Source organism: Podarcis erhardii, assembly GCF_964252035.2.
Source record: "Podarcis erhardii genome assembly, chromosome: 1".
NCBI classification, from domain to species: Eukaryota; Metazoa; Chordata; class Lepidosauria; order Squamata; family Lacertidae; genus Podarcis; species Podarcis erhardii.
In genome coordinates this window covers 64,727,537-64,750,427 of record NC_138497.1, presented here as the reverse complement: position 1 = coordinate 64,750,427, position 22,891 = coordinate 64,727,537, and the positions used below count along the sequence as shown (strand labels likewise).

Genomic DNA, 22,891 nt, shown 5'->3' with positions numbered 1-22,891 from the left:
ATCTTTCTTTACCTCTGTCCAACATTTGTCATAATTGTCTTTAAATAAATTCACATTTTTAGATGTCATGTTAATCCCCAAGTATTTTACTTTCTTTGCCACCATTAACCCAGTTTCATTTTGAAATCTCTCTCTTTCCACATTTGTTAATTTTTTTTCCAAAACTTTAGTTTTTTGTTTGTTCAACTTAAATCCTGCCACCTGACCAAAGACTTGAATTAACTCTAAAACTCTTTTTGTACTAGTGTCCGGCTCTTGTAAAGTCAATACTAAGTCATCTGCAAATGCCTTCAATTTATATTGTTTGGCTCCGACCTGAACTCCTTTTACCAGCTGGTCCCCCCTGATCATATTCAACAAAACCTCCAGGACTGATATAAAAAGTAATGGGGATATTGGGCACCCCTGCTGTGTCCCTTTTTCTATAGAAAGTTCATCAGTGACCACATTATTTACAATTAACTTTGCCTTTTGTTCAGAATATATTGCACCTATACCATTTTCAAACCTTTGGCCTACCCCCATCCCATGGAGATTCTTCTTCATGAAATTCCAGGAAATATTATCAAAAGCTTTCTCCGCGTCCACAAAAATTAAAACTGCCTTTGTATTAATATTTACTGTCAGCAGTTCTATAATGTCAATTATATTCCTTACATTATCTGATAAATGTCTTCCTGGGAGAAAGCCTGCCTGGTCCTTATGAATCTCCTCCAGCAACACCCTCTTCAGTCTTTTTGCTAAAATGTCAGCAAATATTTTGTAATCCACATTAAGTAATGATATAGGGCGGTAGTTCTTGATCTGATTTTTTTCAGTTTCAGTCTTTGGTATAAGTGTAATAAAAGCTTCTTTCCACGATTCAGGTGCCTTTTCCCCCTCTAATATTTCATTGCAAACCTCCTTAAGCGGCTGTATTAACCATTCCTTCAATGCTTTATAGTATCTGGAGGTTAGTCCATCTGGTCCTGGAGATTTCCCTAGTTGCATGTTTTGAATGGCACCCTCTATTTCTTGATCTGTTATTTTCTCATTTAGAACCAACATACTTTGTTGCGAAATTTTTTGTAATCCATATTTCTTAAGAAAATCTTCTATATCGCCTTCGTTTTCCGGCCCTTGTGCATATAATCTTCTGAAATAGCTCTGAAAACAGTTGCTGATCTCATTTGGTTTAAAAATGTTCTTTCCATCCACCTCCAAGCTTGTGACTGTGTTCAATTTTTGTCTCTTCTTCAATTGCCATGCTAGAAGTTTCCCACATTTGTCTGCTGATTCAAATGTCCTCTGTCTCATTTGCCTGATTTTCCATTCTATCTCCTGGTTCATCAATTCCATATACTGCATCTGATAAAACTTAATTTCTCTCAAAATCTCATGAGACTTTGGTTTAGACCTCAATTTCTTTTCTCCTTTTATTTTTTCCAGAATCTTATCTTTCTTCTCATTTTGTTTCTTCCTCTTTAAAGAATTCTGTTGTATTAGGAAACCTCGCATCACGGCCTTGCTTGCGTCCCAAATCACTCTTTTCTCAACATCTGTCCTCAGATTTATCTCAAAATAGTCCTTCAAAGTTTTTTGGGCCTTTTTGTAAATCTCAACATCTCTGAATAGGGTGTCATTCATTCTCCATCTGAAGGAACCAGCTGTTGTTAATTTCATTTCCATCTTTACTGCGTTATGGTCGGAGCATGTCTTTGGGCAGATTTCCACTTTTTTTATCTTTGGAGCCATTCCACTAGTAGTCCATATTTGATCTATTCTTGTCCATGTCATCTGTGCCTCTGAGAAAAATGTTCCCTCTCTCTCAAGAGGGTTTCTTGTTCTCCAGATATCAATCAAGTCCATATTTTCAGTCATTTCAAAGAAAGTCTTAGGTAGTCTCCCGTCCTTAGAAACCACCTGTCTTTGTGCTTTGTCCATATTAGTAGAAACCACGCCATTCATATCTCCTAACAAAATCACCTTGTAATCCAGATAGTCCATTAATATCTCATATGCAATTTCTTGTAAAATTCTGCCTTCCCTTCATTTGGTGCATAAATGCCAACTGTCAAAAATTTTTCTCCTTGGATTTGTATCTCAATTGCCAAAATTCTTCCATGTTCATCTTTAAAAATCAGTTTTGGGGCCAATTTCTCCTTTGCATAGATCACCACTCCTCTTTTCTTGACTTTATCTGATGAAATAAATTCCTGTCCTAATCTTTTATTTATAAGCAATCTTCTATTTGCCCTTGTCACGTGGGTTTCTTGTAAACAAATCAAATCCAATTGTTCTCTTTTCAAAATATGAAAAACCTCACGCCTTTTTCTGGGAAGGTTCAGTCCATTACAGTTCCAAGTTAAAAATCGCAGAGACATTATTATTTAGTTACCTCCAACTGCTCCCTGCAGCTGTTCTTCTTCCGTTGGTGACTTAAGTCCAAATGTCAGGTTTCCAAGATCTGTTCAGAGGTCGATTCTAGCACTCCTTTCGGAAGGTCCTCCTCGTTTCTGTCCAGGAATTGTTCTTTATCTTGCACTGTTCTTATTTTAACTTTCTTTCCTTTGAAGTTAAAAGACAAACCTTGTGGAAATTCCCACCTAAAAGGTATGTTGTTCTTCTTCAGCAGGTCAACCAGGTTCTTATAATAGGTTCTTACCTACAGAATGTATTTTGGGATGTCCTTGTAAATTTGCACAGAAGCATTTTCAATCTGAAGAGTTCTCTGGTAATGCAAGTTTAGTATTTTATCTCTTTCCTCTTTAGATCTCAAAGTTATCAGACAATCCCTTGGAATCTTCCTGCCTTGCCTTCTGCCCAATCTGAAGGCGGTTGTTATCTTAAATTCTTCTTCCTCTGAGTTTACCTGCCAAAATTCTGAAAATTCTTTTGTGAGAAAGTCCACTAGGTTGTCCCCTTCACTTTCAGGGACCAGTCTAAGTCTTAAGTTCCTCTCCTTCCTCTGCATCTCCCACAAAGACAAGGTCACCTCATGTTGGTCAAGCTTCTTACAAACTGGTATTAAACTTTCCTGTGTGGTTTCTGCAGTAAATTTAGCTTCTTCTGCAATTTTTCGGATTGTAGCGTTTTCTTGAACCAATTTATTTATAGTTTCTGTATTAGATGTAATGCTTTTGGTGTTTAAATCTAATTTTGTTGTGAGTTCTGTCAGTTGTTTGGTATTTTCCGTACTCTGCTTTGTCAAGTTTTCTAAGGATTCATTTATTTTAAGTAGTGCTTGTGTCACTGAATCCATGAATATACTTATTCCTTTTTCCTGTCCAGCTGCGCCTGTTGGCAATAAGCCTGATATTGAGCCCCTTTTCTTTTGTGCAGCCTTAGCTTTAGATCTTGTTGCTATCTCTTCTGCGGAGCCACTCATGTCCCAAGGTCGTTCCCACAGGAACAGCTCTTAAGTGGAAAAATCCAGTGACTTGTTTTTTAACAGTCTATGTTACAACTGTTACCTTTCAACCCTCTAGAGGGAGCAATTCAGTGTATCCAATAAGCAGAAGAAACAAAGAAACCAAAAGCCCTCAGAGGGAGAAAGTTTTTAACAACAATCTTTCAATCTTCTAATTGCAACAATGTTGTTTCTGTAGAGTCCCAAAAAGTATATCCAATAAAGTCTCCGCTTTGCAGCAGGTCTTATCTGACAGTCCCCTGTCAAAGTGCTTCACCCAGGCAGTCTGTTCCCAGAGTCAGAGACAGCAGAAATTTTTCCCTTAAATTTTCTCTCATGCAGGTTAAGCCAAATTCCCTTTTCTTCCCCCCCTGCTCCTGCTTGCTGGGGGGGGGGGGAGTTGAAATTCAATGTCAAAGTTAAACAGTTCAAAAAGTTCAAAGTTGCTTTTCCTTCAATTGCAGCTTTCTAATTCCGTTGCTTTAAGAGTCATGCAATCCGGGGGAGGCAGACTTCCTTTATTTACCGTCCCCGATTTCGGCCAAATTTCAAGTACTTTTTTATAGTCCCAGTAAAGTTTCCAATCCTACTTACGGGTATTCAATTTCAGTCCAAATTTCAGGAAGGAATCGGCGCTCTCCGCCTATGGCGACGCGGCTTCACTCCACGGGCTGGGTAGCGACTCTCAGCACCGCACGCACCCCGATGCCACTCCAGAGCCTTTAAAAAGTCTCCTTAACAGCAAATGGTGCCCACCGAGTCTCCTTGTTCACAGGCTTCCGCACCTGTAAATTTAGGGGTCCCCGCTTCGCCGTAGCGGTCAGACCCGAACTCGTGAAGCAGTCCTCCTCCGGAGATCGAGGGGAGGACCGCCACTAAGCGCTGGCGCTGACCGGAAGCAATTCATCTTGAACTCATATGTTCTCTCTTCCCCTTTTGATGCACCACGAGGAAAAGTTCGGAAGTTCTCACTGCTATTTATATTAACTGCCATTTAATCTAAACTTAAATAAACCATGTTTGGCTGAAACCATAACACTGGTCAACAACAAATTTGTTGTCTGCGTTTTTTCAGTTGATTTAGGACAAATCTGATGCGCTGAATCCAAAAATCACATAGGTTTTGCTCAATCAGGTCAAGTTTTTGAGCTATGGCCACATGTCATTTTTTTACTTTTTTTACGTTTGGAGCATTTTAGAAGAAGTTGGTGGGGGTAAAATGCCATGTCGAATAATTGTTTTGATTGGAAATGATTATTTTAATGACAAGAAGTATTCAGGTCCGATAGTTCTGGGTATGTCGAAAAGGGATCAGTTTGAAGTCATAAAACCTCAAAATCTTCCATAAATTGGTGCGGCTGGGATCAACAGAAAAAACCGGAGCAGCCTCAAGTATCCTGATCTTCAATCAGCACGTTATCCTGTAGCTCATTGTGATGAAATTCCAGTGCCTATCTTTGGAGAACTTCCTGACATTAGTCATGAAGATGCCTCCAGTGTTGAAGGACATAAAGAAGAAGTGGTTCTTGAAGATAATGCATCCATTTTCCCAAAAGGAGTTGAATGATCTAGTTTGTGACCTCAGCTTGTCAAAGGACTCTGTCGACCTGTTGGCATCCAGATTGAAGGAAAAAAACCTCCTCTCTGACAGTGCTCGCATCAGCTTCTTCCACAACAGGCATCAAGAGTACCTCTGTTTTTTCTTGGAAGAGAAGGACTTGGTGTACTGTGCAGATATTGTGCAGCTTCTGCTCAAGCTTGGAGTGCCACAGTACGAACCCAAAGATTGGAGACTGTTCATTGACAGTAGCAAGTGATCACTGAAATGTGTTCTGCTACACAGCGGCAACCAGTTTGCCTCTATACCCCTGGCTCACTCGAGTACACTGAAGGAGAACTATGAAGCGGTGAAGTATGTGCTGGAGAAAATTGGTTATGATCAGCATAAGTGGTTTATTTGTGTTGACCTGAAGATGGTGAACTTTTTGTTGGGACAACAGTCTGGCTTCACCAAGTACCCATGTTTTCTGTGCATGTGGGATAGTAGGGACCGTGCTCAGCATTACACGAAGAAGGACTGGCCTGTGCGGGAGGAATTGGTGCCTTGCAAAAAAAGGAACGTCATCAACGACCCTCTGATGGACAGAGACAGAATACTTTTCCCACCGCTGCACATCAAGCTCGGCTTAATCAAGCAGTTCACCAAGGCTCTGCATAAGGATGGTGACTGCTTCACTTACTTGTGCCAGGCTTTTCCAGGATTGACCATGGAGAAATTGAAAGCTGGCATCTTTGATGCTCCTCAGATCTGTCAGCTCATCAGAGATCCAGAGTTTGGAAACTCAATGAACGAAGTGGAACTGGAAGCGTGGAAGGCATTTGTTCTGGTAGTGAAGAACTTTCTTGGCAACAATAAGGCCAGAAACTACGCAGAACTTGTCAACAACATGCTGACTGCTTCCAGAAACCTGAGCTGCAACATGAGCGTCAAGATGCACTACCTATTTTCACATTTGGACCGGTTTCCTGAGAACCTGGGTTCAATGAGTGATGAGCAGGGGGAGAGATTCCATCAGGACATGAAAGAGATGGAGACCAGGTATCAGGATCGCTGGGATGCAGTCATGATGGCTGACTACTGTTGGACTCTGAAGAGAGACCTCCCTGCCTCTGAGCATTCCTGGAGTTCCAAGAAACGGAAGTTCAAGCCCTGAAGTTTGAAAAATGGTGAAGCAACTTGCAATTTACGTGTACTTACCTTTATCAATGCCCACCATTCAGTTTACAGGAAACCTGACCTGATGGAGAGAAACGGATGCCATTTCCTGATTCAGCAGTGCAAAAATACCCTAAATAAGTTGTAGAAATCTAGACAACATTCAAAAAGTAAAAAATTGTTGCCCAGTGTAATTGATGAAGTCAGATTGTTTTAACCAGGCATACTTAACATGAACCCTGTTTGGGTTTGGATGACACACTAAACTGCTGTTAATCTAAATGAGAAGCTTTAGATCTTTCTCATCGCCACAGCATAGAAAGAAAGTGAGCCTTGCTGACTCTTGTTCTCCTAAAACTATACAGTTGTTTAGCATTATGTCCAAACATAACAGTTGTGCCAGCTGATCAGGGAGCAAAGGATTGCACTAGTATGATTTCACTAGCCATGGTGCATGCACAACATTTATGGTGAAGGCATTGTAACCAGTCCCATGTAGAGCAACAGGGCATCAGGGAGCAGGCCCATGGCATGCAGACCCTCGTTGCACATTGCAGACAGAACCAGTCTGTTCATGTACCACAAACATCTGCATGGTGGTGCCCTGTGTGTGGCAGTGCATGTGAATGCCTGAAGGTGTGGTTAGTTGGCACATACAGTGTCGGGGTGGGGCTACACATTGGGACATATCCACGAATAGGTTTACTCTTGAAAAGAAAAACCTCATGAGACAAACAACTGCATCTGCAATGGTTAAGCTATAACAAGTCTCAAAGCTGAATTCTGATGGATCAAACCATTATTTCTGACAATACAGTGATGTGTAGTGCAGTGTGACACCTTTATAGAACGGATTTTCTGCTTTGGCTGCCAAACATCGGAATTTAAGCATGCGTATTATGTTAGCTAGACCTGACTGGTGACGACTGCTTTGTGTTGCAAGGCAGCACTGAACCAGTCCTAGCAGTGCAAACCTATGGGGATTTGAGAGGAATGTGCCAGGGGAGTTCCCTAGCAACAGCTCTTATTAAGACGAAATGTTAAAATGGGGACGAAACTGTTATGAATTAACCAATGTTTAGATTGTATGATCACACATTCCTTTTATTTTGGTTGCTTGTGATATTACAGTATCGCTGTTCAAGGGGGAGTGCGTAATGCAAAGCTTCTCTATGAATTAATTTTGGCTGACAGTGTTCTTAACAAGTGACAGTTCTAAATATAGCCTGATGAGCAAAACAGACATTGCCCTTAGGTTGGGCAAACCACATTGCAGTCACTTCCCCCACCCCTTTTGATATGGGAAACATAACAATAACAGATCAGGAATGAAAATAGAGAACCAGTGCCCCTTCCCCCTTGCCCCGTGTTCCTCCCCCTCTCTCAATGTTAAAAATGAATTTTAAAAGGCTTATGTGAGCATGACATAATTTTGCTCCAGATTATTTTTGTTTTCTTGCTCTGTTGAACAGTATGTGACAGTGTGCAAGTCAGTCACCATATGCTCTTTGGAAGAACTATGAACAACAATTGTTGGTGCATGGTTCCAGATATATGGATGCCCATGTCTTTCTTTCTTTCTTTCTTTCTTTCTTTCTTTCTTTCTTTCTTTCCTTCTTTCCTTCTTTCCTTCTTTCCTTCTTTCTTTCGAATTTAAGAAAATCCTTCTGGATCAGGCCAATGGCTCATCTAGCCCAGCATCTTGTTCTCACAGTGGCCAACCAGATGACCATGTGAAACCCAGAAGCAGGATCTGAGCACAAAAGTACTCTCCATCACTATGGTTTCCAGCCCATGCTGGGTTTATGTATAAGCTAAACAAGCTATAGCTTAAAGGTAAAGGTAAAGGTAAAGGTACCCCTACCCGTACGGGCCAGTCTTGCCAGACTCTAGGGTTGTGTGCTCATCTCACTCTATAGGCCAGGAGCCAGCGCTGTCCGCAGACACTTCCGGGTCACGTGGCCAGCGTGACGAAGCTGCATCTGGCAAGCCAGCACAGCACATGGAACGCCGTTTACCTTCCTGCTGGTAAGCGGTCCCTATTTATCTACTTGCACCCAGAGGTGCTTTCGAACTGCTAGGTTGGCAGGCGCTGGGACCGAACGACGGGAGCGCACCCCACCGCGGGGATTCGAACCACCGACCATGCGATCGGCAAGTCCTAGGCGCTGAGGTTTTACCCACAGCGCCACCCGCGTCCCCCTAAGCTATAGCTTAGGGCCCCACAAAAATTGAAAGGAAAAAACACACCTGGATGTACATTTCCAAAATATAAGATAAAAAACAAATAAAATAAAACCTACATACAGCAACAGTGTTTGTTAGGTCCATAAATTGCCACATAGCATATGTTCAACACCAAAAACAGTGACAAAGGACATATAAAGGGCCCCATTACCTTCAGTAGCTTAGGGCCTCATGAAACCTAAATCCAGCCCTGTTTCCAGCAATTGGTATTTGGAAACATTACTGCCCGGGCAGGTAGTTCCAGAATCTGCAGACTATGGCTACTTTTCTCAAATTTAAATTTCCAAGGTAACTCCACACTTGCTGTGGCAATAGTAATAATAATAATAATAATTTATTATTTATACCCCGCCCATCTGGCTGGGCCTCCCCAGCCACTCTGGGCGGCTTCCATAAAAACAAAAAATACAGTAAAATCACACGTTAAAAACTTCCCTGAACAGGGCTGCCTTAAGATGTCTTCTGAATGTCAGGAAGTTGTTTATCGCTTTGACATCTGCTGGAAGGGCGTTCCACAGGGTGGGCGCCACTACCCAGAAGGCCCTCTGCCTGGTTCCCTGTAGCTTTGCTTCTCGCAATGAGGGAACCGCCAGAAGGCCCTCGGCGCTGGACCTCAGCGTCCGGGCAGAATGATGGGGGTGGAGACGCTCCTTCAGGTATACTGGACCGAGGCCGTTTAGGGCTTTAAAGGTCAACACCAACACTTTGAATTGTGCTCGGAAACATACTGGGAGCCAATGTAGGTCGTTCAAGACTGGTGTTATATGGTCTCGGCGGCTGCTCCCAGTCACCAGTCTAGCTGCCGCATTCTGGATTAGTTGTAGTTTCCGAGTCACCTTCAAAGGTAGCCCCACGTAGAGTGCATTGCAGTAGTCCAAGCGGGAGATAACCAGAGCATGCACCACTCTGGCGAGACAGTCCGCAGGCAGATAGGGTCTCAGCCTACGTACCAGATGGAGCTGGTAAACAGCTGCCCTGGACACAGATTTGACCTGTGCCTCCATGGACAGCTGTGAGTCCAAAATGACTCCCAGGCTGCGCACCTGGTCCTTCAGGGGCACAGTTACCCCATTCAGGACCAGGGAATCCTCCACACCTGCCCGCCTCCTGTCCCCCAGAAACAGTACTTCTGTCTTGTCAGGATTCAACCTCAATCTGTTAGCCGCCATCCATCCTCCAACCGCCTCCAGACACTCACACAGGACCTTCACTGCCCTCACTGGTTCTGATTTAAAAGAGAGGTAGAGCTGGGTATCATCTGCATACTGATGAACACCCAGCCCAAACCTCCTGATGATCTCTCCCAGTGGCTGCATGTAGATGTTGAAAAGCATGGGGGAGAGGACAGAACCCTGAGGCACCCCACAAGTGAGAGCCCAGGGGTCTGAACACTCATCCCCCCCCACCACTTTCTGAACACGGCCCAGGAGGAAGGAGCGGAACCAGCTCCCAGCCCCTCAAGACGGTCCAGAAGGATGTTATGGTCGATGGTATCAAACGCCGCTGAGAGATCCAGCAGAACTAGGAAACAGCTCTCACCTTTGTCCCTAGCCCGCCGGAGATCATCAACCAGTGCGACCAAGGCAGTTTCAGTCCCATGATGAGGCCTGAATCCCGACTGGAAGGGATCCAAATGGTCCGCTTCTTCCAGGCGTGCCTGGAGTTGTTCGGCAACCGCTCGCTCTATCACCTTGCCCAAGAATGGAAGATTTGAGACTGGGCGATAGTTGGCCATTGTGGCCACATCTAAAGATGGTTTTTTAAGAAGCGGTTTAATAACCGCCTCTTTCAGCGGGTCTGGGAAGGCTCCCTCACGGAGGGAAGCATTCACCACCCCACGAAGCCCATCGCCCAGTCCTTCCCGGCTAGCTTTTATAAGCCAGGATGGGCAAGGATCCAGGAGACAGGTGGTTGGCTTCACTCGTCCAAGCAGCCTGTCCACATCCTCAGAGGTAACAGATTGGAATTGATTCCACTCAACTTGACTAGACAGAACTCTAGCACTCTCCCGCCCTGGCCCTGCTCCCACGGTGGAGTCTACTTCTTCCCGAATCTGAGCGATTTTATCTGCAAAAAACTTTGCAAAATCATTGCAGGAGAATATGTGGCCTGTACTGGGCCCCGATGTTACAGGTGGTTCCGCTAAATTGTGAACCACCCGAAAAAGTCTCCTGCTGCTGTTTTCTGCAGATGCAATAGAGGCGGTGAAGAAATTCTTCTTCGCCGTCGCTATCGCCACTTGGTAGGCTCGACGTTGAGCTCTAACCTGTGTCCGGTCAGATTCGGAATGAGTTATCCGCCACCGGCGCTCTAGCCGTCTCAACGATTGTTTCATTGCCCTCAGATCCGTGGAAAACCACGGGGCTGTCCGGGCTCCATGCAATCGGAGAGGGCGCTTCGGAGCCAAACAGTCAATAGCCCTGGTTAACTTCGCATTCCAGCGGGCCACCAGGGAATCAGCTGAAAGGCCATCAACATGGGATAAAGCATCCCCTACCACTCTCTGGAAACCATTTGGATCCGTTAAGTGCCGGGGGCGGACCATCCGAATTGGTCCCACCTCCTTGCAGAGGGGATGGGTCGCAGAGAAGTCCAGTTGCACCAGGAAGTGATCTGACCATGGCACTTCTTTTGTTTCACTTTTACTTAGTGTCAGATCACCAACATCCATAGAGGTAAACACCAGGTCCAAGGCATGTCCACGGCTATGGGTTGGGCCAGACTTATTCAGGGACAGCCCCATGGAGGCCATGCTTTCCACGAAGTCCCGAGCAGCCCCTTGTAAGGTCGTGTCGGCATGGATGTTAAAATGCCCTAGGACGACCAAGCTAGGTGTCTCCAGGGGAACATCCGCCACGACCTGAAGCAGCTCGGGCAGGGAATCCTTGGTGCAGTGGGGAGGTCGGTACAACAGAAGGAATCCTGTACTGCCCCTATTGCCCAACTTCCAGAACATGCACTCAGAAAACTGGGTCTTCCCAATAGGACGCCTGGTGCAAACTAATGACTTTCTAAAAATCACTGCAACCCCCCCCCCCCGCCGACATGATCTGGGTTGCTGTGTGTAAGAGAAACCTGGAGGACAAGCAGCGGCAAGGACAGGCCCATCTGCTTCATCCAACCAAGTCTCTGTTACACATGCCAGGTCAAGTCCTCCATCCATGATCAAGTCATGGATGGCAGTGGTCTTATGAATCATTGACCTGGCATTGCACAGCAGCACCTTCAGGTCATGTGGGTATCCCTTGCTGATTCTAGTATCCATCCGGTCAGGACCAGACCCGGAGGCAGGAATAGTCCTCAGACAACGACTAAACCTGCCTCCTCTGCAAATGTGATTGAATGTTGCACACCTTCTTCCCAACAGCAAACATGCACATGTATTTTAAAATACATATGGGCATCCATTTGGGGATGCTAGAGGTTTGGTTTCATCATCAGGCAGAATGAGATGGTAGTTCAGGTAGTGACCACAGAGGTGTTAGAGGACAGAGCAGTGTGGGTTGCATGGGCTAGCATATCCCAAGCTACTTGCTGTGTCAGGTGCAGTGACGGATATTGCCAAAGGCTCTCCCCTCCCATCTGACAGAAATAGCAGCAGCAAATGCAGAGCAGGGAGACATGGCAAAAGTTTGGGAGTTCTTCTGGCTGCTCACCTTTTCCTGTCACTGTCCTGTTCCAGAAAACAGCCCCACTTGCCTGAGAAGGCCAGCTGTTGAAAACCAGTGGGTAGTGAGTCCTCCCCCAGGAATGACCCAGTTGCTCTCCCCTCTTGCAAAGATGGCAGAAAATGTATGCTATTGTTCAACAATCATGTGTGCCAGATAGAGCCTTCATTCCAATTAAAGACTGGAAAATAATAATAATAATAATAATAATAATAATAATAATAATAATAATAATAATAATTTATTATTATTTATACCCCACCCATCTGGCTGAGTTTCCCCAGCCACTCTGGGTGGCTTCCAATCAAGTGTTGAAAACAATACAGCATTAAATATTAAAAACTTCCCTAAATAGGGCTGCCTTCAGATGTCTTTTAAAGAGAAGATAGCTGCTTATTTCCTTCACATCTGAAGGGAGGGAGTTCCACAGGGTGGGCGCCACTACCGAGAAGGCCCTCTGTCTGGTTCCCTGTAACCTCACTTCTCGCAATGAGGGAACCGCCAGAAGGCCCTCGGTGCTGGATCTCAGTGTCCGGGCTGAACGATGGGGGTGGAGACGCTCCTTCAGGTATACAGGAGGAACAAAGTCACCTCAGCTAAAGCTGACATTTAACTTATTGCCGAAGAAGATCACAGTCAATGGGAAGAATTACGGCACTACCAGCAACTCCAGAGATGGTGCAAGGAAAATTCAAGAGGTCTAATCAATCTACTGCAGTTCTGAATAAAAATTACCCTCCAGATTCAGCAGACTGGAGAGTCCCAGAAGAAGAGGTTTTGTTGAGTAATTATATTAACCTACCAGATAAAAAGCAAAGTGATATTTTCACCAAACTAGCTAAGTTACAGTCCAGGTTGACCCAAATACAACAGCATGGACAACAAAACATTGGTGAAACAATTGACAATCAAGCCTTTCACCCACAAGCTGTTTCTCCAAAATGTATGGTTAAAAAGAAGTTTGTCAGAGGAACGTTAAAGTGCATAGATGCAGAGCTGCAAACTCAACCCCCCTTGGAATATGATATGGTGAGGGACAATCCTGATCATGTGACTATGAATTCCTGGCTGAGCTACTGGAAATTAGCTCCAAATGAAATATGCAGTCCTCTCCAGAGAATCAGAAAGGATACTAACACCGTTGAATCGGTTCCCACTGATCAGATGAAATTAGGGACCTGGACAAAGTGGAAATGACAAGCACTGAGCCTTAAAGGAATTGGGGCTAAAACTGATGTCATGGAACATAGCAAGCTGGCATTCCAAGCAAAATAATAAACAGCTGATGAACTATTTTGAGCAATGTGATATTATTCTGCTATAAGAAACATGGCACAATGACTCTGTAATGCTTAACGGATACAAGTGCTACTCATTGACAGCCACTCCCTCAATGAAAGGTGGTAGGGCCAGCAGAGGTTTAGCAGGTTTCATCTCCACAAAGTTGAATGCAAACTACAACAGCCATGATGCCATGTAAGTGGGAAGAAGATAATTTCCCCACTCCTCTTTTTAAAGAAATTCAAAAATTGTGAGTTTCAGCTGAGGAAAAGATAAAGGTAAAGGTAAAGGGACCCCTGACCATTAGGTCCAGTCGTGATCGACTCTGGGGTTGTGGCGCTCATCTCGCTTTATTGGCTGAGGGAGCCGGCGTACAGCTTCCGGGTCATGTGGCCAGCATGACTAAGCCAGAAACGGAAACACTGTTTACCTTCCCGCCGGAGCGGCTATTTATCTACTTGCACTTTGATGTGCTTTTGAACTGCTAGGTTGGCAGGAGCAGGGACCAAGCAACGGCAACTCACCCCATTGCGGGGATTCGAACTACCGACCTTCTGATCAGCAAGTCCTAGACTCTGTGGTTTAACCCACAGCACCACCCCTCTCCCTGAGGAAAGGATACATGGATGCTTTTCTAGATTGATCTAGCATACAAGATGTGACACACATGAAGGCAAGAAGATGGAATTATTATTTTTATCACGTTGGTGGGAGGTGGATAGAGGAAATCTGGGAAAGGAGGTTGTCTGAACCAAATCACAGTGCAATCTGTTGCTGCTATGGTGGCATTCTCCTGACAGAGCTGAAGTAGTATTGCTGTTGGTTTAGGAAGGCCCACCATCCTACAGACAGGTGACTTGATGACAGTGAAGTAAAAGCCCCCCCACCCCTTTGGTGCTTCTGTTTCAACATGAAAGAATATAGCTGACACAATGTCTTGACTGCAATGTGAACATAAGAATGATCAAAGAGCAGTTAAACAGGATTCCACCGGCTTTGCTTTGCTGAAGCAGAGAGATCTGCTGCCTCATTTGCCACCACATACATGTACTCACGTCCACATCAAACATTTCCTTCTGGGAAATATACTGCAAGAGGATAATTAAGAAGGAAGATAATTGCTGTTGGTTGGGAACTTAGATTCTGTATGTTTTGCAAATGGGGTATATCATAATCTGTTCTAATTGCATTACTCTTCATTCATGCATGAGCCGAATGAAAACACATCCATTTCCCTTAGCATATGCACTGATTGCTGCAAGTTCAAGGAGAAATGCATTAAAACAAACAAACGCTACCCAATTCAGTCAAAACTTTCTTCTATCGAACGGGGACAATGTAAGGCAACAGGCATGTATACTATAGGTTCAGTTAACTATTCAGAAATTAACACCACTTTGTTTTTCCAATATTATGCTCACCATGACAACCTTGAAATGTCCATTTCACAGCACAGAGAATGCTTTTGGCACTGTTTAAGGGGAAATTGGCTAAAAGTCACTCTGTGTTCTACCTCCAGCATGAGAAGTAGTGCGCCTTCAAATATTAGTTACTGTTGCACTATGGTCCCACTTGTGGGCTCCCCTTAAGCATCTGGTTTAGCACTGTGAGAACAGCATAATGGACTGAATTGGCCTTTGGTCTGATCCAGCAGGGCCCTCCTTGTTAGCAATTCAAATCCATAATATTACCCATATTTTTGTTTCTAAATTCATCATAGTTAAACTATCGGAGGAAAGCCCTGTTTTCACCATGTCCATTCTCTTATGTATATAAAAGCTGCGTCCATATATCCTAGCACACAACAAAATCCAGGATAGGACTATACCATTAGCAGCAGGCTTGATTCTCTCAATGTTTTGTGTTATACTTGTACATAAATCAAAGTGAGAATAATAGGCTTGGGAACACGGCAGAAAGATACAGGGCATGTGGAAGTCTACAAAATGATGGCAACTAAAAAAGACAAATAGGGTGTGAAAAGATACACCATATAGTAGCCTTCCAAACCGGTTGCCCTCTATATGTTTTGGACCAAAAACTAATAGACCTGGGAAAACATGTTGGCTGGGGCTGAGGTGTTGTTATTCCAAAAAAACTGGAGGGCACCAGATTGGGGGTGGCTTCAGCTTTTTTCTTTTCTTTTAGTGACAGAAGAAGTTGTTAGTATGCAAGGGAACCCTGGGTGCTCACTGGAAGGACAGATCCTGAAGCTGAGATTCCAAGACTTTGGCCACCTCATGAGAAGAGAAGACTCCCTGGAAAAGACCCTGATGTTGGGAAAGATGGAGGACACAAGGAGAAGGAGATGAGATGGTTGGACAGTGTTCTCAAAGCCACTAACATGAGTTTGACCAAACTGCGGGAGGCAGTGGAAGACAGGAGTGCCTGGCGTGCTCTGGTCCATGGGGCCACGAAGAGTCAGACACGACTAAATGACTAAACAACAAATGCAAGGGAGGAAATTCTTCCAGGGGTTTAAAAAAGAGAGAAAAGGGTATTGCTGCCTGTAATCAAATAGCCTAAGGATTTATTTGTTCATTTATATATTTCAGATCAAACTAACAATCAAGATGTACAACCTTTCTTTTAGAATTCCAACTTGCCTAAATCAATTGAACAAGATAAAAATAATTCAGCATCCTGTTTTCAGTAGCCAGCCTGTGGGAATCCCAAAGCCAGCAAATGTGTGCAGTGCCTCTCATAATGGAGATAGTACCCAGCCTTCATGGCTAGCAGCCATTGACATACACCAGTTTATGCAATGCTTGATTGTAAAACAAAACGAAACCTTAAAGTGGTCAACAAAAAGTTAAAAAATCACTGGCCCCAATATAGATGAATGGTTACATCTCTCCATTGTGAGCAGTGTCCATTTACTCCTACTCTCTCCTTCCTGTTGTTTAGCCAGTTACTGATCCATAAGAGGAACTTTCCTCTCATCTCCTGATTGCTAAGCTTACAGATTTTGGTTTGTCAAAAAGGGAACTTTTTCTCTTGTCACCTCTAAATGCCTCAGTTTCTCACACTCCCTTTCTCTGAAAGTTAGCTCAGGCAGAGTCTTGGATCTTCCAAGACAGATGCAAAGATTTCACTCAGCTGCACTGCAATCTTCTTTCCCTCCTTTAGTGCACCTTTGACTCCCTTCTTGTCCGAAAATTGAACTACCTGCCTAGCCAATTTCTCATTTCAAATATATTTAACATTATTTTCACTGCTGTGGCGTTAATGTTTTAGTGATATGCTCCTCAATTATGATTATTTTTGCATCCTTTCTTGCCCACCTGCATTTCTTTTGCCACAGTTTTTGTTCCATTTCATTGGAGTTGGAGGAAGCTTTCTAGGCTCTAATAGTTTCCTGTACTCTTCTCGATGTTACCTGTCCTGACCATAGCTGTCAACTTTTCCCTTTTCTTGCGAGGAATCCTATTCGGAATAAGGGAATTTCCCTTAAAAAAAGGGAAACATTGACAGCTATGGTCCTGACATTCTCGTCACCTCAGTGGTTTTTTTCCTGATATGCAGTACGCATTATAGCTTCTATTATTGTGATGTTGAATAACATCTGAACATTTTAGAGAGATTTGACCCATATGACTTCCCCTTTCAGTTTCCTTTTTTTAAAAAAAAGCCAAAACCCTCCTTTCAAAAAAGATCCCTCTTTTGAAGTCAAAGAAAGTGGTGTGGTCTGATTTTATAATATTTTCTAATATGGAAAAAGAGCATGGATGATCCCCATGAATAGTGTATAGTAGGTTTCGGTTGATGTAGGTTCTCCTTTGTTTTTCACATGATAAAAGGATTTTTATTTTTATGTATAAATTTTGTAATATATTTGCACTCAGTCACCTCTGAGAGAAATTAATACCTGCTTGATGTTTTGGATAAAGTATACAGTGCAGTAGTATTGTTTAATTGGTTTGGGTCCTTTCCCCTATAATTATTGTCAGTTTTGTTTCATGTCCCCACCCCCTTTTAGTTTCTTTTCATGGATGGCTGACAATCTGATATTGTTGTGTTTGTATGAAGATTGTTTTGACAGCTGTAATAATTTTTCTTGCTTGCTTGCTTATTAGAAATTTAATGAAGATTATTTAGAAAGCAAAAATATAACCAAAGTAGTCATTCTCATCCCTTAAGTATGATCAGTGCTTTTTTCAGGGGGTACGCAGGGGTATGCATACCCCTAAACATTTTGTGAATCTAAGTTTGGCCTCATTGAGGGTCAGTATTTCAATATGAGTAGGAAAATGAGAGCACCCTGAAACATTTTTTTTTTAGAAAAAAAGAGCACTGGGTATGATTCATCCTGAATCACATGCTCCTCAACTCCCATCAGCTCTCCTCCAGCAATCAGTTTAAAAGCTGCGTTGCTACCTATTTGATTTTGAGCACCAACAGTCTGCTGATTAAGGCTTCCTCGGATTGAGTGTCAGCTATAATTTCATTATTGACATTGGTGTGCCTTGAGTTAAATGAGATTCCTTGTATACCCAATTGCTCACTTGCCCAAATGAGGATTCCAAATATGATCAATTGTACTATCTGAGAAGAATGTTAAATAACCATTCCTATCAAAATACTGCTCTTAAAGAACTTTTCACGCCATCTCTACTTGCCCCTCTTTCTCCCCAAAGTGATGTTGCTAAAGGGCAAAACACATCTTCTCAAGAGCCTTAGATTTAAATGCATCTTGGCTGACAAGCCACATCTCTCCATGTCAGGTCCTGTTCTGTCAAACTGTCCTCCAGTTATCAAACGTACCGCAACATTATTCGTGCTGGCCAGCATGAATCACCTGTCGTGACTGCTTTACAATTTCAAAAGAAAGGTGGCTTTTACAATATATCCTGTCCTCTTTCCTAAAGTTCAACCTTTTTACTATTCAATCATTTTTTAAAAAAACAAAACAAAGAGCAGTGGTGATTTTACAAGGAGCAATATTTAGGAATGGATTTTTTTTTTTTTTTTGAAAATCTCAATGTCAGTCTTATCCGGGTAGATTTCCCCCCTCTAATTCCTGTCCCTTTCCTTGTTCTCAATGAGAAGCGAGTAATTCCTTGGTTCCACCAAAAGAATCCTTATATAATATATGCATTGGTTTAACATTTATAGAATCATCGAGTTGAAAGGGTCCAACCCCCTGCTACGCAGGAATCTTTTGCCTAACATGGGGCTTGAACCTACAACCATGAGATGAAGAATCTCATGCTCTAAGGAGTGAGCTATCTGCTAAAATCAACCCCTCTTCCCAGGGAACTCTGAGAATTGTAGCTCTGTGAAGGAAATAGGAGTCTCCTAACAATTCTCAGGGCCTTTAACAAAGTAAAGCCAACAGTTTAAAGAGGTATCACAGAGCTTTCAGTGTATGGCGTGAATGTGGCCATTGTTCAATGGATAACAGGAGTGGGTAAGAGGTCTTACCAGTATAGACAGATGATGGCAGGGGAGGAGGAAAGCTACTCTACTTAGCACTTGTAGTTTCTGAGAATGCTCTGGGCTGACTTATTGTCACTACAAGATATTGTGAAGTCTTACAGCAGCAGCTGCCTGTAGCTCACTGGAATGCCAGAAGCAGCAGCCCAGGGCAGTGGTGTCAGTAGCAGAGGGTCTTCACCAGCTGCCACCTCCTGCCACCAGGCCTCAGTCCCAGCTGAAATTACCGTAAGTCCCACTGATATAACTCTAGACTTGAATTCTGTTGAATTCTGGTGCACTTTGGCCTTTAAAGTGCTTAACGTTTTGACTGAATTGCATCCAATGTTCTTCTAAAATAAAATGCCCTATGTGAACTTGAAGGAAAGTGCTTTCAAGAAAAAATCAGCTGAACATTAAAATGCGGCCAAATCCTATATTAAATAGGTAATAGCCACTCTCTGACTTGAGAAAAGTTCTTTACAAGCTGCAATAAAGAGCATGAAATCACTACAGGACTCTGAGTATATTTCAAAAATAAAAGTTCTTTTCCTAGCTTTTTCTCACTGAATCCAACAGAAATCAATTGTGTTTAGAGAGCTTTCTGTAAGCCATTTGAAGGTATGTGTGGGTTGCAAATGCTGGGTATCTGCATATTCTCATTGACAGCTTTTGTGGTTTGACTGGGTATTTTGATGGGATGGATCTGATAGTTTGAATAGTTTAAAGGTATTTTATCATTTAACCTAAGTTTCTATGGGGATCCTAATGAATTCACTTGTGCAGTGGAAATTTGCTAAAGCACCGAAACACTGAAGGGCACATCAGTTAAGAATGAAAAGGTATGAAGGCACAAAATGGATTGCTGGCAATCTTAGCATATTTATTTCTTCCACCAGTCACTGAAGTTCTGCTCCACCAAGTTCAATGAGTTTCAAACCTCTTGCCCTTCTAGAAAAAAAAGGGGTGGGATTTGGTTCAGTACTGATAGGAAAAAAAGGATGAGCATATTTCCAGTATGGCAAAGCAATATCCATTCAGAAAGGATGAGCAGAAAAAAGGAACAGCTGCTGCAGATGACACTGGCAGCTGGCTGCCCTGGATAATGGCAGAGGTCTCTGCCATTAAAAAAACAAACAGATCACAAAGTCTCAAGATTGAGAGACTCAATGAGCAGAGGATGCTTTATACTAGAATTGTGCAGCAGTGACCTAAAACATTCATAGCAGAAGAGAATGAATGGATTCATACACATATATGCATTTAACTGTGAAGATAAAGAACTGGTACATAAAGATATTATTTCAGGTCAGAATTAAAATAATATAATAAGACAGGCTAGGAGGTGTCAGAACTGAAGAAATCATTTTTAGGCTTACCCAGAAATAGGGATTCAGAGACCACAGTAAGGTACATTTATTATTTTAAATTATATTCAATTACGTTTCCATCTTTAATTGTTTAAACAAAATGAAAACTGAAGTGATGGACAGTGCCATGGAACACGGAACCAACCAAAAATTCCCAAAAGATTCACACTAACATATAGCACCTCAGTAAGCATCCATCCCACAGCAAGGGTGTTCCCCTGTTCCAAAACAGATAACACAAAATCCAGCTGTAATTCAGATATCAGAGGGCACCAGGTTGAGGAAGGGTGCCTTTTCCTGGAGAATCTAGGGACTGAGTTTGGGATTCTTTCTGGGCAAAGTCTGTGGATGATCACTGAGCTATGGCCTTCTAACTGTAACTAGAATAAGATAAACTGATATTTATTTTTTGCAAGCAATTTTTAGTTATGAAATGTGCTTGACTATTCCCCCCTCTCCTTCAGATGTAACTGCATTCCTTCATCTAAATCTAAGTGATTCTGCCTTGAACGAAGACAGCTTGGTAAGTAGATTTTTAAGACAGATGGTATCATTGATCTGTCTCAAAGAGGACCGTTAATGAAAAACATATTGCTAAAACAAACACTTGAGATGAAATTAAATGCAAATAGACACAAAATATTTGCATCACACTAAGTGTGTTTTGTTATATCATTAATTGTCTGTTGCACAAATGTTTATAATGAAATTTCCAGTTCAGTTACCTAAGACCAGCAATCTGTTGTGGACTGAGCAAATTAAAAATATCTTGTTCTGCTTTGTTTCAGTTTGAGATCCAGAGGTTTTGATCTTTAGCACCTCAGATGAAATCAGGCCAGGCCATTTTAAAATCTGCCTTGTTCAAGGTGAACCTACTTGAGACTTATAAGGAGGTATCAACGTGGCACCTGTGGGTGGCAGTGGTCCCTCAAGTACCTCCTATGGCACTTGTGAGCAGTCTCAGTAAATATCTCCTCAAAAATCCACAATGTATGTGAAGATGCTTGCTCTTCCTGCTCAGCTCCTGTTTGAACTGGCCCAACCTCTGCTACATGGAACATGCCCCCTTAAACATGTCCACATTTCTTTGGAATTAATGACTGGACACCCCCCCCCCCCGCAAAGAACTTGTCTCTATAAGCAGGCAAGGCAGTTGTCAGCAAAGCTCAGATGGTGACAGGAGAAGAAGAAGCAGGCATAGAGAGAGAACAGTTAACAATGGAAGGCAGAGAAGATGGGGAGAGCAGCTGTAATCTGAGCTCTGAACAAAGGGGAGACGAAAGACAGGGCCATAGTGACAGGCGGTTGTGTGAAAGCTCCAATAGTGAGTCAGATGTTCCTCCTCCGACTCACTATTGGAGCTTTCACACAACCGCCTGTCACTATGGCCCTGTCTTTCGTCTCCCCTTTGTTCAGAGCTCAGATTACAGCTGCTCTCCCCATCTTCTCTGCCTTCCAAAAAGGAAGGAGCAAAATACAATACATAAATAATAGTGGAAAATAAAGAAATCGATGATCCGAAAGGTATAAGAAAAGGATTTGTGGACTTTTATTGACAATTATACAAGAGAAAAGAAAATGTCAATTTTTTAAAAAATAGAGGAATATTTAAAAGAGAAAGGGGTGCAGAAAATTCCGACAAATGAAAGAGATAATTTAAATGAGAAGATTGAACTTGAGGAGATTAGAAATGCAATAAAAGATATGAAAATGGGAAAGACGCCGGGACCAGATGGACTGAGTGTAAGATATTACAAAGAATTAAGGGATATCCTACTTGTACCTTTGAAAGAAGTTATGAATAACATTCTAGCAAATAGAGAAATACCAGAGACATGGAAAGAAGCGTACATTACTTTAATTCCCAAGCAAGACTCTGATTTAAGTCAAGTTAAAAATTTTAGACCGATCTCGCTTTTGAACGACGACTATAAGTTATTTGCAAACATATTAGCAAACACATTGAAGAAAGTTTTGAAGGAGTTAAAGACCAGGCGGGTTTCCTGCCGGGCAGACAAATGAAGGATAACATTAGAAATATAATTAATGTGATGGAATATCTGAATGTTAAAAATGACAAACAGGCTATGTTAATATTTGTTGACGCTGAGAAGGCTTTTGACAATATTTCTTGGGAATTTATGTTAAAATTTTTTGAAATGATGGGAATAGGGCAAATGTTTTTAAATGGTATTAAGGCTATATACATGGACCAAAGAGCTAAATTGATAGTTAATAATGTGACAATGGAAAATATAAAGATAACCAAGGGCACAAGACAGGGATGGCCTTTATCACCATTGTTGTTCATCGCAGTCTTAGAAGTGTTTTTAATGGCAATCAGGAGTAATGAGCAAATTAAAGGGGTAAAGGTGGGTAGAAAAGAATATAAGGTTAAAGTTTTCGCAGATGATTTGGTATAAACTTTGGAAGATCCTATGAATACAGTATCGGAAGTATTGAAAGAAATTGAAAAGTTTGGACAATTGGCAGGATTTATGTTGAATAAGAAAAAAACTAAAGCAATTACTAAAAATATTGATCAGGAGTTAGTTAATAGATTACAGCAGCAAAGTGAGATAGAAATGGTTAAGAAAGTAAAATATTTAGGGGTTTGGTTAACCCCCAGGAGTATTGACTTGTTTCAGAACAATTATGTTCCAACATGGAATAAGATTAAAAGGGACCTTGAGGTATGGGGAAGAACGAAACTTTCCTTTTGGGGAAGAATTACAACGATAAAAATGAATGTGCTACCGAAGATGTTATTTCTATTTCAAACAGTTCCAGTAATCAAGGGGGCAGC

General features: G+C 42.4%; 1 long non-coding RNA gene across 1 annotated transcript in view; it reads left to right on the top strand.

The window, feature by feature from the left end:
- LOC309327432 overlaps window positions 1-22,891 on the top strand; it is a 200,799-nt gene that overhangs the window by 21,882 nt on the left and 156,026 nt on the right. Inside the window, exon 2 of the long non-coding RNA XR_014150540.1 lies at window positions 20,550-20,608. This is a non-coding gene — a long non-coding RNA (uncharacterized lncRNA). The remainder of the gene's footprint in view (window positions 1-20,549; window positions 20,609-22,891) is intronic.